The sequence below is a fragment of the Rhipicephalus microplus genome, chromosome 3 (assembly GCF_043290135.1).
Source record: "Rhipicephalus microplus isolate Deutch F79 chromosome 3, USDA_Rmic, whole genome shotgun sequence".
Taxonomy (NCBI): domain Eukaryota; kingdom Metazoa; phylum Arthropoda; class Arachnida; order Ixodida; family Ixodidae; genus Rhipicephalus; species Rhipicephalus microplus.
Genome location: NC_134702.1, coordinates 210,210,202 through 210,226,101, shown reverse-complemented (window position 1 = coordinate 210,226,101; position 15,900 = coordinate 210,210,202). Strand labels below are relative to the sequence as shown.

Here is a 15,900-nt window from a genome sequence, read left to right as displayed (position 1 = left end):
CAACCTAATTAAACTCTCATAAGCAAAGAAACCAACTACACCGCCTTTGCCCCGGGTGAGGATGGAACTCACGACCTTCAGATTATGAGACTGACGCGCTGCCTACTGCGCTACCGAGGCGGACAGGGGTCACTGCGAAACGCAACCGGTATCATTAGTTCCCACAAATTAAAGGTCGAAAAAGTAGGAAAACCGAGCAACAGTCATTCATTACTTCTCCAGACAGTGCACCCCTCACGACCTAATTAAACTCTCATAAGCACACAAAAAAACTGCACCGCCTTTGGCCCGGGTGAGGATTGAACTCACGACCTTCAGATTATGAGCCTGACGCGCTGCCCACTGCGCTACCGAGGCGCACAGGTGTCACTGGAAAACACAACAGGTATCAATAGTTCCCACAGGTTAAAGGTCGAAAAAGTAAGAAAACTCAGCAACAGTCATTCATTACTGCTTCAGACAGCGCACCCCTCACGACCTAATTAAACTCTCATAAGCAAACAAAGAACTGCACCACCTTTGCCCCGGGTGAGGGTTGAACTCACGACCTTCAGATTATGAAACTGACGCGCTGCCTACTGCGCTACCGAGGCGGACAGGTGTCATTGGGAAACAACCAGTATCAATAGTTCCCACAAGTTAAAAATTGAAAAAGTAAGAAAACTCAGCAACAGTCATTCATTACTGCTCAAGACAGCGCACCCCTCACGACCTAATTAAACTCTTATAAGCAAACAAATATCTGCACCACCTTTCCCCCGGGTGAGGATTGAACTCACGACCTTCAGATTATGAGACTGACGCGCTGCCTACTGCGCTACCGAGGCGGACAGGGGTCACGGGGAAACGCAACCGGTATCATTCGTTTCCACAAATAAAGGTCGAAAAAATAAGAAGACCGGGCAACAGTCATTCATTACTGCTCCAGACAGTGCACCCCTCACGACCTAATTAAACTCTCATAAGCAAACAAAAAAACTGCATCGACATTGGCCCGCCTTAGGATTGAACTCACGACCTTCAGATTATGAGACTGACGCGCTGCCTACTGCACTACCGAGGCGGACTGGTGACACTGGGAAACACAACCGGTATCAATAGTTCCCACAAGTTACAGGTCGAAAAAGTAAGGAAACTCAGCAGCAGTCATTCATTACTGCTCCAGACAGCGCACCCCTCACGACCTAATTAAACTCTCATAAGCAAACAAAAAACTTCAGCGCCTTTGCCCCGGGTGAGGATTGAACTCACGACCTTGAGATTATGAGACTGACGCGCCGCCTACTGCGCTACCGAGGCGGACTGGTGTCACTGGGAAACACAACCGGTATCAATAGTTCCCACAAGTTAAAGGTCGAAAAAGTAAGAAAACTCAGCAACAGTCATTCATTACTGCTCCAGACAGCGGCCCCTTCACGACCTAATTAAACTCTCAGAAGCAAAGAAACCATATTCACCGCCTTTGCCCTGGGAGAGGATTGAACTCACGACCTTCAGATTACGAGACTGACGCGCTGCCTACTGCGCTACCGACGCGGACAGGGGTCACTGGGAAACGCAACCGGTATACTTAGTTCCCACAAATTAAATGTGGAAAAAGTAAGAAAACTGAGCAACAGTCATTTATTACTGCTCCAGACGTTGCACCCCTCACGACCTAATTAAACTCTCATGAGCAAACAAAAAATCTGCAACAAATTTGCCCCGGGTGAGGATTGAACTCACGATCTTCAGATTATGAGACTGACGCGCTGCCTACTGCGCTACCGAGGCGGACAGGGGTCACTGCGAAACGCAACCGGTATCATTAGTTCCCACAAATTAAAGGTCGAAAAAGTAAGAAAACCGAGCAACAGTAATTCATTACTGCTCCACACAGTGCGCCCCTCACGACCTAATTAAACTCTCATAAGCAAACAAAAAATCTGCACCGCCTTTGCCCCTGTGAGGATTGAACTCACGACCTTCAGATTATGAGACTGACGCGCTGCCTACTGCGCTACCGAGGCAGACAGGAGTCCCTGGCAAACGCAACCGGTATCATTAGTTCCCACAAAAAAAGGTGGAAAAAGTAAGAAAACTGAGCAACAGTCATTTATTACTGCTCCAGACAGTGCACCCCTCATGACCTAAATAAACTCTCATAAGCAAACAAAAAATCTGCACCGCCTTTGCCCTGGGTTATGATTGAACTCACGACCTTCAGATTATGAGACTGACGCGCTGCTTAATCGCTACCGAGGCAGACAGGGGTCACTGGGAAACGCAACCGGTATCATTAGTTCCCACAAAATAAAGGTCGAAAAAGTAAGAAAACTCGGCAACAGTCATTCATTACTGCTCCAGACAGCGCACCCTTCACGACCTAATTAAACTCTCATAAACAAACAAAAAAAACTTCACCGCCTTTGCCCCGGGTGAGGATTGAACGCACGAGCTTCAGAATATGAGACTGACGCGCTGCCTACTGCGCTACCGAGGCAGACTGGGGTCACTGGGAAACGCAACCGGTATCATTAGTTCCCACAAATTAAAGGTTGAAAAAATAAGAAAACCCAGCAACTGTCATTCATTACTGCTCCTGACAGTGCACTCCTCACGACCTAATTAAACTGTCATAAGCAAACAAAAAAACTGCACCGCCTTTGGCCTGGGTGAGAATTGAACTCACGACCTTCAGATTATGAGACTGACGCGCTGCCTACTGCGCTACCGAGGCGGACAGGTGTCAATGGGAAACACAACCGGTATCAATAGTTCCCTCAAGTTAAAGGTCGAAAAAGTAAGAAAACTCAGCAACAGTCATTCATTACTGCTCCAGACAGCGCACCCCTCACGACCCAATGAATCTCTCATAGGAAAACAAAAAAATCTGCAACACCTTTGCCCCGGGTGGGGATTGAACTCACGACCTTCAGATTATGAGACAGACGTGCTGCCTTTGCACTACCGAGGCGGACAGGGGTCACTGGGAAACGCAACCGGTATCATTAGTTCCCACAAGTTAAAGGTAGAAAAAGTAAGAAAACTCGGCAACAGTCATTCATTACTGCTCCAGACAGCGCACCCTTCACGACCTAATTAAACTCTCATAAACAAACAAAAAAACTTCACCGCCTTTGCCCCGGGTGAGGATTGAACTCACGAGCTTCAGAATATGAGACTTACGCGCTGCCTACTGCGCTACCGAGGCAGACTGGGGTCACTGGGAAACGCAACCGGTATCATTAGTTCCCACAAATTAAAGGTTGAAAAAATAAGAAAACCGAGCAACTGTCATTCATTACTGCTCCTGACAGCGCACTCCTCACGACCTAATTAAACTGTCATAAGCAAACAAAAAACTGCACCGCCTTTGGCCTGGGTGAGAATTGAACTCACGACCTTCAGATTATGAGACTGACGCGCTGCCTACTGCGCTACCGAGGCTGACAGGGGTCACTGCGAAACGCAACCGGTATCATTAGTTCCCACAAATTAAAGGTTGAAAAAATAAGAAAACCGAACAACTGTCATTCATTACTGCTCAAGACAGTGCACCCCTTACGACTTAATTAAACTCTCATGAGCAAACAAAAAATCTGCAACAAATTTGCCCCGGGTGAGGATTGAACTCACGACTTTCAGATTATGAGACTGACGCGCTGCCTACTGCGCTACCGAGGCAAACAAGCGTCACTGGGAAACACAACCGGTATCAATAGTTCCAACAAGTTAAAAGTCGAAAAAATAAAAAAACTCAGCAACAGTCATTCATTACTGCTCCAGACAGCGCACCCCTCACGACCTAATTAAACTCTCATAAGCAAACAACAAAACTGCACCGCCTTTACCCCGGGTGGGGATTGAACTCACGAGCTTCAGATTATGAGACTGAAGCACCGCCTACTGCGCTAACGAGGCGGACTGGTGTCACTGGGAAACACAACCGGTATCAATACTTCCAACAAGTTAAAGGTCGAAAAAATAAAAAAAACTCAGCAACAGTCATTCATTACTGCTCCAGACAGCGCACCCTTCACGACCTAATTAAACTCTCATAAGCAAACAAAACAACTACACCGCCTTGGCCCCGGGTGAGGATGGAACTCACGACCTTCAGATTATGAGACTGACGCGCTGCCTACTGCGCTACCGAGGCGGACAGGGATCACTGCGAAACGCAACCGGTATCATTCGTTTCCACAAATTAAAGGTCGAAAAAATAGGAAAACTGGGCAACAGTCATTCATTACTGCTCCAGACAGTGCACCCCTCCCGACCTAATTAAAATCTCATGAGCAAACAAAAAATCTGCACCGCCTTTGGCCCGGGTGAGGATTGAACTCACGACCTTCAGATTATGAGCCTGACGCGCTGCCTACTGCGCTACCGAGGCGGACAGGTGTCACTGGAAAACACAACAGGTATCAATAGTTCCCACAAGTTAAAGGTCGAAAAAGTAAGAAAACTCAGCAACAGTCATTCATTACTGCTTCAGACAGCGCACCCCTCACGACCCAATTAAACTCTCATAAGCAAACAAAGAACTGCACCACCTTTGCCCCGGGTGAGGATTGAACTCACGACCTTCAGATTATGAAACTGACGCGCTGCCTACTGCGCTACCGAGGCGGACAGGTGTCATTGGGAAACACAACCAGTATCAATAGTTCCCACAAGTTAAAAATTGAAAAAGTAAGAAAACTCAGCAACAGTCATTCATTACTGCTCCAGACAGCGCACCCCTCACGACTTAATTAAACTCTTATAAGCAAACAAATATCTGCACCACCTTTCCCCGGGTGAGGATTGAGCTCACGACCTTCAGATTATGAGACTGACGCGCTGCCTACTGCGCTACCGAGGCGGACAGGGGTCACGGGGAAACGCAACCGGTATCATTCGTTTCCACAAATAAAGGTCGAAAAAATAAGAAGACTGGGCAACAGTCATTCATTACTGCTCCAGACAGCGCACCCCTCACGACTTAATTAAACTCTTATAAGCAAACAAATATCTGCACCACCTTTCCCCGGGTGAGGATTGAGCTCACGACCTTCAGATTATGAGACTGACGCGCTGCCTACTGCGCTACCGAGGCGGACAGGGGTCACGGGGAAACGCAACCGGTATCATTCGTTTCCACAAATTAAAGGTCGAAAAAATAAGAAAATTCAGCAACAGTCATTCATTACTGTTCCAGACAGCGCACCCCTCACGACCTAATTAAACTCTCATAAGCAAACAATAAAACTGCATCGACATTGGCCCGCCTTAGGATTGAACTCACGACCTTCAGATTATGAGACTGACGCGCTGCCTACTGCACTACCGAGGCGGACAGGTGACACTGGGAAACACAACCGGTATCAATAGTTCCCACAAGTTAAAGGTCGAAAAAGTAAGAAAACTCAGCAGCAGTCATTCATTACTGCTCCAGACAGCGCACCCCTCACGACTTAATTAAACTCTCATAAGCAAACAAAAAATCTGCACCGCCTTTGCCCCGGGTGAGGATTGAACTCACGACCTTCAGATTATGAGACTGACGCGCCGCCTACTGCACTACTGAGGCGGACTGGTGTCACTGGGAAACACAACCGGTATCAATAGTTCCCACAAGTTAAAGGTCGAAAAAGTAAGAAAACTCAGCAACAGTCATTCATTACTGCTCCAGACAGCGGCCCCTTCATGACCTAATTAAACTCTCAGAAGCAAAGAAACCATATTCACCGCCTTTGCCCTGGGAGAGGATTGAACTCACGACCTTCAGATTACGAGACTGACGCGCTGCCTACTGCGCTACCGACGCGGACAGGGGTCACTGGGAAACGCAACCGGTATACTTAGTTCCCACAAATTAAAGGTGGAAAAAGTAAGAAAACTGAGCAACAGTCATTTATTACTGCTCCAGACAGTGCACCCCTCAAGACCTAATTAAACTCTCATGAGCAAACAAAAAATCTGCAACAAATTTGCCCCGGGTGAGGATTGAACTCACGATCTTCAGATTACGAGACTGACGCGCTGCCTACTGCGCTACCGAGGCGGACAGGGGTCACTGCGAAACGCAACCAGTATCATTAGTTCTCACAAATTAAAGGTCGAAAAAGTAAGAAAACCGAGCAACAGTAATTCATTACTGCTCCACACAGTGCACCCCTCACGACCTAATTAAACTCTCAAAAGCAAACAAAAAATCTGCACCGCCTTTGCCCTGGGTTATGATTGAACTCACGACCTTCAGATTATGAGACTGACGCGCTGCTTAATCGCTACCGAGGCAGACAGGGGTCACTGGGAAATGCAACCGGTATCATTAGTTCCCACAAACTATAGGTCGAAAAAGTAAGAAAACCGAGCAACAGTCATTCATTACTGCTCCAGACAGCGCACCCCTCACGACCCAATAAATCTCTCATAGGAAAACAAAACAATCTGCAACACCTTTGCCCCGGGTGGGGCTTGAACTCACGACCTTGAGATTATGAGACTGACGCACCGCCTACTGCGCTACCGAGGCGGACTGGTGTCACTGGGAAACGCAACCGGTATCATTAGTTCCCACAAATTAAAGGTTGAAAAAGTAAGAAAACTCGGCAACAGTCATTCATTACTGCTCCAGACAGCGCACCCTTCTCGACCTAATTAAACTCTCATAAACAAACAAAAAAACTTCACCGCCTTTGCCCCGGGTGAGGATTGAACTCACGAGCTTCAGAATAAGAGACTGACGCGCTGCCTACTGCGCTACCGAGGCAGACTGGGGTCACTGGGAAACGCAACCGGTATCATTAGTTCCCACAAATTAAAGGTTGAAAAAATAAGAAAACCGAGCAACTGTCATTCATTACTGCTCCTGACAGCGCACTCCTCACGACCTAATTAAACTGTCATAAGCAAACAAAAAACTGCACCGCCTTTGGCCTGGGTGAGAATTGAACTCACGACCTTCAGATTATGAGACTGACGCGCTGCCTACTGCGCTACCGAGGCGGACAGGGGTCACTGCGAAACGCAACCGGTATCATTAGTTCCCACAAAAAAAGGTCGAAAAAGTAAGAAAACCGAGCAACAGTCATTTATTACTGCTCCAGACAGTGCACCCCTCACGACCTAATTAAACTCTCATGAGCAAACAAAAAATCTGCACCAAAGTTGCCCCGGGTGAGGATTGAACTCACGACCTTCAGATTATGAGACTGACGCGCTGCCTAGTGCGCTTCCGAGGCAGACAGGGGTCACTGGGAAACGCAACCGGTATCATTAGTTCCCACAAACTATAGGTCGAAAAAGTAAGAAAACTGAGCAACAGTCATTCATTACTGCTCCAGACAGCGCAACCCTCACGACCCAATAAATCTCTCATAGGAAAACAAAAAAAATCTGCAACACCTTTGCCCCGGGTGGGGATTGAACTCACGACCTTCAGATTATGAGACAGACGTGCTGCTTTTGCACTACCGAGGCGGACAGGGGTCACTGGGAAACGCAACCGGTATCATTAGTTCCCACAAATTAAAGGTCGAAAAAGTAAGAAAACCGAGCAACAGTCATTCATTACTGCTCCAGACTGTGCACCCCTCACGACCTAATTAAACTCTCATAAGCAAACAAAAAACTTTACCGCCTTTGCCCCGGGTGTGGATTGAACTCACGACCTTCAGATTATGAGACTGACGCGCTGCATACTGCGCTACCGAGGCGGACAGGTGTCACTGGGAAACACAACCGGTATCAATAGTTCCCACACGTTAAAGGTCGAAAAAGTAAGAAAATTCAGCAACAGTCATTCATTACTGCTCCAAACAGCGCACCCCTCACGACCTAATTAAACTCTCAAAGGCAAACAAAAATTCTGCACCGCCTTTGCCCCGGATGTGGATTGAACTCACGACCTTGAGATTATGAGACTGACGCACCGCCTACTGCGCTACCGAGGCGGACTGGTGTCACTGGGAAACACAACCGGTATCAATAGTTCCCACAAGTTAAAGGTCGAAAAAGTAAGAAAACTCAGCAACAGTCATTCATTACTGCTCCAGACAGCGCACCCTTCACAACCTAATTAAACTCTCATAAGCAAAGAAACCAACTACACCGCCTTTGCCCCGGGTGAGGATGGAACTCACGACCTTCAGATTATGAGACTGACGCGCTGCCTACTGCGCTACCGAGGCGGACAGGGGTCACTGCGAAACTTAACCGGTATCATTAGTTCCCACAAATTAAAGGTCGAAAAAGTAGGGAAACCGAGCAACAGTCATTCATTACTTCTCCAGACAGTGCACCCCTCACGACCTAATTAAACTCTCATAAGCAAACAAAACATATTCACCGCCTTTGCCCCGGGAGAGGATTGAACTCACGACCTTCAGATTACGAGACTGACGCGCTGCCTACTGCGCTACCGACGCGGACAGGGGTCACTGGGAAACGCAACCGGTATCATTAGTTCCCACAAATTAAAGGTTGAAAAAATAAGAAAACCGAACAACTGTCATTCATTACTGCTCAAGACAGTGCACCCCTCACGACCTAATTAAACTCTCATGAGCAAACAAAAAATCTGCAACAAATTTGCCCCGGGTGAGGATTGAACTCACGACCTTCAGATTATGAGACTGACGCGCTGCCTACTGCGCTACCGAGGCAAACAGGCGTCACTGGGAAACACAACCGGTATCAATAGTTCTCACATGTTAAAGGTCAAAAAAGTAAGAAAACTCAGCAACAGTCATTCATTACGGCTCAGGACAGCGCACCCCTCACAACCTAATTAAACTGTCATAGGCTAACAAAAAATCTGCACTGCCTTTGGCCTGGGTGATAATTGAACTCACGACCTTCAGATTATGAGACTGACGCGCTGCCTACTGCGATACCGAGGCGGACAGGGATCACTGCGAAACGCAACCGGTATCATTCGTTTCCACAAATTAAAGGTCGAAAAAATAGGAAAATTGGGCAACAGTCATTCATTACTGCTCCAGACAGTGCACCCCTCCCGACCTAATTAAAATCTCATGAGCAAACAAAAAATCTGCACCGCCTTTGCCCCGGGTGAGGATTGAACTCACGACCTTCAGATTATGAGACTGACGCGCTGCCTACTGCGCTACCGAAGCGGACAGGGGTCACTTGAAAACACAACCGGTATCAATAGTTTCCACAAGTTAAAAAATGAAACAGTAAGAAAACCGAGCAACAGTCAATTATTACTGCTCCAGACAGCGCACCCCTCACGACCTAATTAAACTCTCATAAGCAAACAAAAAATGTGTACCGCCTTTACCCTGGGTGTGTATGGAACTCACGACCTTCAGATTATGAGACTGACGCGCTGCCTACTGCGCTTCCGAGGCGGACAGGTGTCTCTGGGAAACACAACCGGCATCAATAGTTCCCACAAATTAAAGGTTGAAAAAATAAGAAAACCGAGCAACTGTCAATTATTACTGCTCCAGACAGCGCACCCCTCACGACCTAATTAAACTCTCATAAGCAAACAAAAAATGTGTACCGCCTTTACCCTGGGTGTGTATTGAACTCACGACCTTCAGATTATGAGACTGACGCGCTGCCTACTGCGCTTCCGAGGCGGACAGGTGTCTCTGGGAAACACAACCGGCATCAATAGTTCCCACAAATTAAAGGTTGAAAAATAAGAAAACCGAGCAACTGTCATTCATTACTGCTCCTGACAGCGCACTCCTCACGACCTAATTAAACTGTCATAAGCAAACAAAAAACTGCACCGCCTTTGGCCTGGGTGATAATTGAACTCACGACCTTCAGATTATGAGACTGACGCGCTGCCTACTGCGCTACCGAGGCTTTTTTTTTCTTTATTGCCTGCTTCGCAAACAGTACAAATCAATATAGGAATACAGTGCAGTGTCACGTGTAAAAGTGCTGTCACATCTTCATACTGTGCTACCGAGGCGGACAGGTGTCACTGGGAAACACAACCGGTATCAATAGTTCCCTCAAGCTAAAGGTCGAAAAAGTAAGAAAACTCAGCAACAGTCATTCATTACTGCTCCAGACAGCGCACCCCTCAAGACCTAATTAAACTCTCATAAGCAAACAAAAAAACTGCACCGCCTTTGGCCCGGGTGAGGATTGAACTCACGACCTTCAGATTATGAGCCTGACGCGCTGCCTACTGCGCTACCGAGGCGGACAGGTGTTACTGGAAAACACAACAGGTATCAATAGTTCCCACAAGTTAAAGGTCGAAAAAGTAAGAAAACTCAGCAACAGTCATTCATTACTGCTTCAGACAGCGCACCCCTCACGACCTAATTAAACTCTCATAAGCAAACAAAGAACTGCACCACCTTTGCCCCGGGTGAGGATTGAACTCACGACCTTCAGATTATGAAACTGAAGCGCTGCCTACTGCGCTACCGAGGCAGACAGGTGTCATTGGGAAACACAACCAGTATCAATAGTTCCCACAAGTTAAAAATTGAAAAAGTAAGAAAACTCAGCAACAGTCATTCATTACTGCTCCAGACAGCGCACCCCTCACGACCTAATTAAACTCTTATAAGCAAACAAATATCTGCACCACCTTTCCCCGGGTGAGAATTGAACTCACGACCTTCAGATTATGAGACTGACGCGCTGCCTACTGCGCTGCCGAGGTGGACAGGGGTCACGGGGAAACGCAACCGGTATCATTCGTTTCCACACATAAAGGTCGAAAAAATAAGAAGACTGGGCAACAGTCATTCATTACTGCTCCAGACAGTGCACCCCTCACGACCTAATTAAACCCTCATAAGCAAACAAAACATCTGCACCGCCTCTGCCCCGGGTGAGGATTGAACTCACGACCTTCAGATTATGAGACTGACGCGCTGCCTACTGGGCTACCGAGGCGGACAGGAGTCCCTGGCAAACGCAACCGGTATCATTAGTTCCCACAAAAAAAAGGTGGAAAAAGTAAGAAAACTGAGCAACAGTCATTTATTACTGCTCCAGACAGTGCACCCCTCATGACCTAATTAAACTCTCATGAGCAAACAAAAATTCTGCAACAAATTTGCCCCGGGTGAGGATTGAACTCACGACCTTCAGATTATGAGACTGACGCGCTGCCTACTGCGCTACCGAGGCAAACAGGCGTCACTGGGAAACACAACCAGTATCAATAGTTCTCACATGTTAAAGGTCGAAAAAGTAAGAAAACTCAGCAACAGTCATTCATTACTGCTCAGGACAGCGCACCCCTCACAACCTAATTAAACTGTCATAGGCTAACAAAAAATCTGCACTGCCTTTGGCCTGGGTGATAATTGAACTCACGACCTTCAGATTATGAGACTGACGCGCTGCCTACTGCGATACCGAGGCGGACAGGGATCACTGCGAAACGCAACCGGTATCATTCGTTTCCACAAATTAAAGGTCGAAAAAATAGGAAAACTGGGCAACATTCATTCATTACTGCTCCAGACAGTGCACCCCTCCCGACCTAATTAAAATCTCATGAGCAAACAAAAAATCTGCACCGCCTTTGCCCCGGGTGAGGATTGAACTCACGACCTTCAGATTATGAGACTGACGCGCTGCCTACTGCGCTACCGAAGCGGACAGGGGTCACTTGAAAACACAACCGGCATCAATAGTTTCCACAAGTTAAAAATTGAAACAGTAAGAAAACCGAGCAACAGTCAATTATTACTGCTCCAGACAGCGCGCCCCTCACGACCTAATTAAACTCTCATAAGCAAACAAAAAATGTGTACCGCCTTTACCCTGGGTGTGTATGGAACTCACGACCTTCAGATTATGAGACTGACGCGCTGCCTACTGCGCTTCCGAGGCGGACAGGTGTCTCTGGGAAACACAACCGGCATCAATAGTTCCCACAAATTAAAGGTTGAAAAAATAAGAAAACCGAGCAACTGTCAATTATTACTGCTCCAGACAGCGCACCCCTCACGACCTAATTAAACTCTCATAAGCAAACAAAAAATGTGTACCGCCTTTACCCTGGGTGTGTATTGAACTCACGACCTTCAGATTATGAGACTGACGCGCTGCCTACTGCGCTTCCGAGGCGGACAGGTGTCTCTGGGAAACACAACCGGCATCAATAGTTCCCACAAATTAAAGGTTGAAAAAATTAGAAAACCGAGCAACTGTCATTCATTACTGCTCCTGACAGCGCACTCCTCACGACCTAATTAAACTGTCATAAGCAAACAAAAAACTGCACCGCCTTTGGCCTGGGTGATAATTGAACTCACGACCTTCAGATTATGAGACTGACGCGCTGCCTACTGCGCTACCGAGGCTTTTTTTTTCTTTATTGCCTGCTTCGCAAACAGTACAAATCAATATAGGAATACAGTGCAGTGTCACGTGTAAAAGTGCTGTCACATCTTCATACTGTGCTACCGAGGCGGACAGGTGTCACTGGGAAACACAACCGGTATCAATAGTTCCCTCAAGCTAAAGGTCGAAAAAGTAAGAAAACTCAGCAACAGTCATTCAATACTGCTCCAGACAGCGCACCCCTCAAGACCTAATTAAACTCTCATAAGCAAACAAAAAAACTGCACCGCCTTTGGCCCGGGTGAGGATTGAACTCACGACCTTCAGATTATGAGCCTGACACGCTGCCTACTGCGCTACCGAGGCGGACAGGTGTTACTGGAAAACACAACAGGTATCAATAGTTCCCACAAGTTAAAGGTCGAAAAAGTAAGAAAACTCAGCAACAGTCATTCATTACTGCTTCAGACAGCGCACCCCTCACGACCTAATTAAACTCTCATAAGCAAACAAAGAACTGCACCACCTTTGCCCCGGGTGAGGATTGAACTCACGACCTTCAGATTATGAAACTGACGCGCTGCCTACTGCGCTACCGAGGCAGACAGGTGTCATTGGGAAACACAACCAGTATCAATAGTTCCCACAAGTTAAAAATTGAAAAAGTAAGAAAACTCAGCAACAGTCATTCATTACTGCTCCAGACAGCGCACCCCTCACGACCTAATTAAACTCTTATAAGCAAACAAATATCTGCACCACCTTTCCCCGGGTGAGAATTGAACTCACGACCTTCAGATTATGAGACTGACGCGCTGCCTACTGCGCTACCGAGGCGGACAGGGGTCACGGGGAAACGCAACCGGTATCATTCGTTTCCACACATAAAGGTCGAAAAAATAAGAAGACTGGGCAACAGTCATTCATTACTGCTCCAGACAGTGCACCCCTCACGACCTAATTAAACCCTCATAAGCAAACAAAACATCTGCACCGCCTCTGCCCCGGGTGAGGATTGAACTCACGACCTTCAGATTATGAGACTGACGCGCTGCCTACTGGGCTACCGAGGCGGACAGGGGTGACTGGCAAACGCAACCGGTATCATTCGTTTCCACAAATTAAAGGTCGAAAAAGTAAGAAAACTCAGCAGCAGTCATTCATTACTGCTCCAGACAGCGCACCCCTCACGACTTAATTAAACTCTCAAAAGCAAACAAAAAACTTCAGCGCCTTTGCCCTGGGTGAGGATTGAACTCACGACCTTGAGATTATGAGACTGACGCGCCGCCTACTGCGCTACCGAGGCGGACAGGGGTCACTGCGAAACGCAACCGGTATCATTAGTTCCCACAAATTAAAGGTCGAAAAAGTAAGAAAACCGAGCAAATGTAATTCATTACTGCTCCACACAGTGCACCCCTCACGACCTAAATAAACTCTCATAAGCAAACAAAAAATCTGCACCGCCTTTGCCCCTGTGAGGATTGAACTCACGACCTTCAGATTATGAGACTGACGCGCTGCCTACTGCGCTACCGAGGCAGACAGGAGTCCCTGGCAAACGCAACCGGTATCATTAGTTCCCACAAAAAAAGGTGGAAAAAGTAAGAAAACTGAGCAACAGTCATTTATTACTGCTCCAGACAGTGCACCCCTCATGACCTAATTAAACTCTCATGAGCAAACAAAAATTCTGCACCAAAGTTGCCCCGGGTGAGGATTGAACTCACGACCTTCAGATTATGAGACTGACGCGCTGCCTAGTGCGCTTCCGAGGCAGACAGGGGTCACTGGGAAACGCAACCGGTATCATTAGTTCCCACAAACTATAGGTCGAAAAAGTAAGAAAACCGAGCAACAGTCATTCATTACTGCTCCAGACAGCGCACCCCTCACGACTTAATTAAACTCTCATAAGCAAACAAAAAACTTCAGCGCCTTTTCCCCGGGTGAGGATTGAACTCACGACCTTGAGATTATGAGACTGACGCGCCGCCTACTGCGCTACCGAGGCGGACAGGGGTCACTGTGAAACGCAACCGGTATCATTAGTTCCCACAAATTAAAGGTCGAAAAAGTAAGAAAACCGAGCAACAGTCATTTATTACTGCTCCAGACAGCGCACCCCTCCCGACCTAATTAAAATCTCATGAGCAAACAAAAAATCTGCACTGCCTTTGCCCCGGGTGAGGATTGAACTCACGACCTTCAGATTATGAGACTGACGCGCCGCCTACTGCACTACTGAGGCGGACTGGTGTCACTGGGAAACACAACCGGTATCAATAGTTCCCACAAGTTAAAGGTCGAAAAAGTAAGAAAACTCAGCAACAGTCATTCATTACTGCTCCAGACAGCGGCCCCTTCACGACCTAATTAAACTCTCAGAAGCAAAGAAACCATATTCACCGCCTTTGCCCTGGGAGAATTGAACTCACGACCTTCAGATTACGAGACTGACGCGCTGCCTACTGCGCTACCAACGCGGACAGGGGTCACTGGGAAACGCAACCGGTATACTTAGTTCCCACAAATTAAAGGTGGAAAAAGTAAGAAAACTGAGCAACAGTCATTTATTACTGCTCCAGACAGTGCACCCCTCACGACCTAATTAAACTCTCATGAGCAAACAAAAAATCTGCAACAAATTTGCCCCGGGTGAGGATTGAACTCACGATCTTCAGATTATGAGACTGACGCGCTGCCTACTTCGCTACCGAGGCGGACAGGGGTCACTGCCAAACGCAACCGGTATCATTAGTTCCCACAAATTAAAGGTCGAAAAAGTAAGAAAACCGAGCAACAGTAATTCATTACTGCTCCACACAGTGCACCCCTCACGACCTAATTAAACTCTCAAAAGCAAACAAAAAATCTGCACCGCCTTTGCCCTGGGTTATGATTGAACTCACGACCTTCAGATTATGAGACTGACGCGCTGCTTAATCGCTACCGAGGCAGACAGGGGTCACTGGGAAATGCAACCGGTATCATTAGTTCCCACAAACTATAGGTCGAAAAAGTAAGAAAACCGAGCAACAGTCATTCATTACTGCTCCAGACAGCGCACCCCTCACGACCCAATAAATCTCTCATAGGAAAACAAAACAATCTGCAACACCTTTGCCCCGGGTGGGGATTGAACTCACGACCTTCAGATTATGAGACAGACGTGCTGCCTTTGCACTACCGAGGCGGACAGGGGTCACTGGGAAACGCAACCGGTATCATTAGTTCCCACAAATTAAAGGTTGAAAAAGTAAGAAAACTCGGCAACAGTCATTCATTACTGCTCCAGACAGCGCACCCTTCTCGACCTAATTAAACTCTCATAAACAAACAAAAAACTTCACCGCCTTTGCCCCGGGTGAGGATTGAACTCACGAGCTTCAGAATAAGAGACTGACGCGCTGCCTACTGCGCTACCGAGGCAGACTGGGGTCACTGGGAAACGCAACCGGTATCATTAGTTCCCACAAATTAAAGGTTGAAAAAATAAGAAAACCGAGCAACTGTCATTCATTACTGCTCCTGACAGCGCACTCCTCACGACCTAATTAAACTGTCATAAGCAAACAAAAAACTGCACCGCCTTTGGCCTGGGTGAGAATTGAACTCACGACC

General features: G+C 47.2%; 25 non-coding genes across 25 annotated transcripts; all 25 read right to left on the bottom strand.

Moving 5' to 3' along the window:
* Nucleotides 1-47: 47 nt before the first annotated feature.
* On the bottom strand, nt 48-120 carry TRNAM-CAU (transfer RNA methionine (anticodon CAU)). The gene has a single exon. It is a non-coding gene; the product is annotated as a tRNA-Met (tRNA).
* Nucleotides 121-284: 164 nt separating this feature from the next.
* TRNAM-CAU (transfer RNA methionine (anticodon CAU)) lies at nt 285-357 on the bottom strand. Its single transcript has one exon. It is a non-coding gene; the product is annotated as a tRNA-Met (tRNA).
* Nucleotides 358-520: 163 nt separating this feature from the next.
* TRNAM-CAU (transfer RNA methionine (anticodon CAU)) lies at nt 521-593 on the bottom strand. The gene has a single exon. It is a non-coding gene; the product is annotated as a tRNA-Met (tRNA).
* A 161-nt stretch (nt 594-754) lies between these two features.
* Nucleotides 755-827, bottom strand: TRNAM-CAU (transfer RNA methionine (anticodon CAU)). Its single transcript has one exon. It is a non-coding gene; the product is annotated as a tRNA-Met (tRNA).
* An 873-nt stretch (nt 828-1,700) lies between these two features.
* Nucleotides 1,701-1,773, bottom strand: TRNAM-CAU (transfer RNA methionine (anticodon CAU)). Its single transcript has one exon. It is a non-coding gene; the product is annotated as a tRNA-Met (tRNA).
* Nucleotides 1,774-3,356: 1,583 nt separating this feature from the next.
* Nucleotides 3,357-3,430, bottom strand: TRNAM-CAU (transfer RNA methionine (anticodon CAU)). The gene has a single exon. It is a non-coding gene; the product is annotated as a tRNA-Met (tRNA).
* Nucleotides 3,431-3,593: 163 nt separating this feature from the next.
* Nucleotides 3,594-3,666, bottom strand: TRNAM-CAU (transfer RNA methionine (anticodon CAU)). Its single transcript has one exon. It is a non-coding gene; the product is annotated as a tRNA-Met (tRNA).
* A 402-nt stretch (nt 3,667-4,068) lies between these two features.
* On the bottom strand, nt 4,069-4,141 carry TRNAM-CAU (transfer RNA methionine (anticodon CAU)). Its single transcript has one exon. It is a non-coding gene; the product is annotated as a tRNA-Met (tRNA).
* A 164-nt stretch (nt 4,142-4,305) lies between these two features.
* On the bottom strand, nt 4,306-4,378 carry TRNAM-CAU (transfer RNA methionine (anticodon CAU)). Its single transcript has one exon. It is a non-coding gene; the product is annotated as a tRNA-Met (tRNA).
* A 163-nt stretch (nt 4,379-4,541) lies between these two features.
* Nucleotides 4,542-4,614, bottom strand: TRNAM-CAU (transfer RNA methionine (anticodon CAU)). The gene has a single exon. It is a non-coding gene; the product is annotated as a tRNA-Met (tRNA).
* A 1,344-nt stretch (nt 4,615-5,958) lies between these two features.
* Nucleotides 5,959-6,031, bottom strand: TRNAT-CGU (transfer RNA threonine (anticodon CGU)). The gene has a single exon. It is a non-coding gene; the product is annotated as a tRNA-Thr (tRNA).
* A 638-nt stretch (nt 6,032-6,669) lies between these two features.
* TRNAK-CUU (transfer RNA lysine (anticodon CUU)) lies at nt 6,670-6,742 on the bottom strand. Its single transcript has one exon. It is a non-coding gene; the product is annotated as a tRNA-Lys (tRNA).
* A 1,347-nt stretch (nt 6,743-8,089) lies between these two features.
* Nucleotides 8,090-8,162, bottom strand: TRNAM-CAU (transfer RNA methionine (anticodon CAU)). Its single transcript has one exon. It is a non-coding gene; the product is annotated as a tRNA-Met (tRNA).
* Nucleotides 8,163-8,563: 401 nt separating this feature from the next.
* Nucleotides 8,564-8,636, bottom strand: TRNAM-CAU (transfer RNA methionine (anticodon CAU)). Its single transcript has one exon. It is a non-coding gene; the product is annotated as a tRNA-Met (tRNA).
* Nucleotides 8,637-9,037: 401 nt separating this feature from the next.
* Nucleotides 9,038-9,110, bottom strand: TRNAM-CAU (transfer RNA methionine (anticodon CAU)). Its single transcript has one exon. It is a non-coding gene; the product is annotated as a tRNA-Met (tRNA).
* A 982-nt stretch (nt 9,111-10,092) lies between these two features.
* On the bottom strand, nt 10,093-10,165 carry TRNAM-CAU (transfer RNA methionine (anticodon CAU)). The gene has a single exon. It is a non-coding gene; the product is annotated as a tRNA-Met (tRNA).
* A 163-nt stretch (nt 10,166-10,328) lies between these two features.
* On the bottom strand, nt 10,329-10,401 carry TRNAM-CAU (transfer RNA methionine (anticodon CAU)). Its single transcript has one exon. It is a non-coding gene; the product is annotated as a tRNA-Met (tRNA).
* A 398-nt stretch (nt 10,402-10,799) lies between these two features.
* Nucleotides 10,800-10,872, bottom strand: TRNAM-CAU (transfer RNA methionine (anticodon CAU)). Its single transcript has one exon. It is a non-coding gene; the product is annotated as a tRNA-Met (tRNA).
* A 164-nt stretch (nt 10,873-11,036) lies between these two features.
* Nucleotides 11,037-11,109, bottom strand: TRNAM-CAU (transfer RNA methionine (anticodon CAU)). Its single transcript has one exon. It is a non-coding gene; the product is annotated as a tRNA-Met (tRNA).
* Nucleotides 11,110-11,510: 401 nt separating this feature from the next.
* Nucleotides 11,511-11,583, bottom strand: TRNAM-CAU (transfer RNA methionine (anticodon CAU)). Its single transcript has one exon. It is a non-coding gene; the product is annotated as a tRNA-Met (tRNA).
* Nucleotides 11,584-12,566: 983 nt separating this feature from the next.
* Nucleotides 12,567-12,639, bottom strand: TRNAM-CAU (transfer RNA methionine (anticodon CAU)). Its single transcript has one exon. It is a non-coding gene; the product is annotated as a tRNA-Met (tRNA).
* A 163-nt stretch (nt 12,640-12,802) lies between these two features.
* Nucleotides 12,803-12,875, bottom strand: TRNAM-CAU (transfer RNA methionine (anticodon CAU)). Its single transcript has one exon. It is a non-coding gene; the product is annotated as a tRNA-Met (tRNA).
* Nucleotides 12,876-13,037: 162 nt separating this feature from the next.
* Nucleotides 13,038-13,110, bottom strand: TRNAM-CAU (transfer RNA methionine (anticodon CAU)). Its single transcript has one exon. It is a non-coding gene; the product is annotated as a tRNA-Met (tRNA).
* A 163-nt stretch (nt 13,111-13,273) lies between these two features.
* Nucleotides 13,274-13,346, bottom strand: TRNAM-CAU (transfer RNA methionine (anticodon CAU)). Its single transcript has one exon. It is a non-coding gene; the product is annotated as a tRNA-Met (tRNA).
* Nucleotides 13,347-15,635: 2,289 nt separating this feature from the next.
* On the bottom strand, nt 15,636-15,708 carry TRNAK-CUU (transfer RNA lysine (anticodon CUU)). Its single transcript has one exon. It is a non-coding gene; the product is annotated as a tRNA-Lys (tRNA).
* Nucleotides 15,709-15,900: the final 192 nt, after the last annotated feature.